The sequence below is a fragment of the Anopheles darlingi genome, chromosome 2, assembly GCF_943734745.1.
Source record: "Anopheles darlingi chromosome 2, idAnoDarlMG_H_01, whole genome shotgun sequence".
NCBI classification, from domain to species: Eukaryota; Metazoa; Arthropoda; class Insecta; order Diptera; family Culicidae; genus Anopheles; species Anopheles darlingi.
Window position 1 is genome coordinate 91,119,402 of NC_064874.1, and position 715 is coordinate 91,120,116.

Here is a 715-nt window from a genome sequence, read left to right on the forward strand (position 1 = left end):
AGACGTGGAAGGTGGACCTATATACTGCTCTCTCTCTCGCTCTCTATTACCCCCCTGCCAGTTACAGTATTAGAAGTGGAGTAGAGAGATCTGCCGCTAAGCGAGCAAACGACTGGAAAGGAGATTTTAATTTTCGACCTCGTTACTACCCGTTTCGAGAATGGATTACAGTCGATGGTGCATGGCGACACGTAATGGGTATATTTATTGTACTGTTAGGTGGTAAGACTACAAAGGAGAGTATGCTGCAGAGAGATAGAAATAAGGTGGATCCAACTGGTCCACTGGTCATTCAAGTGTGGCTTCTAGCCGTACTGCAAAGAAGGCACTGCAAGAGCCAGTGGGATCGACAGAGAAATAAAGTGGATATTTAAATCAAAGCCTCGTTCCTTCTCGATAATCTTATTTTTGTTTTAGGCAATTGTCATCACTGAGCATGATTTGGAAAACAAAAACAGAATATTCCCTCTCCGGTTATCTCGCCTGGCATAATTGAAATTGCTACATCATATTCCGACCGGCCATCTGACTCCCTCTCCGGGCGACTCCAAAACACTCGAACGTCGTTCACGGGAAGCTCATTTTGCCATTTATCTCACTAGAGTTTTTCAATAGCGGCAGCAACGGCAACGACAAGTACCATCCAGAGCCATCGTCATCGTCATCGTCATCGTCCGCTCGAGAGTATCCATCAAAGTCAATCAAAGATTCACGC

The 715-nt window shown here is 45.3% G+C and overlaps 1 protein-coding gene across 1 annotated transcript in view; it reads left to right on the top strand.

Annotated features, from left to right (window-relative positions):
- Nucleotides 1-306, top strand: part of LOC125948500 (leucine-rich repeat-containing G-protein coupled receptor 5) — a 91,927-nt gene extending 91,621 nt beyond the window's left edge. The window contains exon 17 of the mRNA XM_049674637.1: nt 1-306. This exon is cut by the window's left edge and continues 2,670 nt beyond it. The gene's annotated coding sequence lies outside the window, so the exon portion shown is untranslated.
- The last annotated feature ends 409 nt before the right edge of the window (nt 307-715 follow it).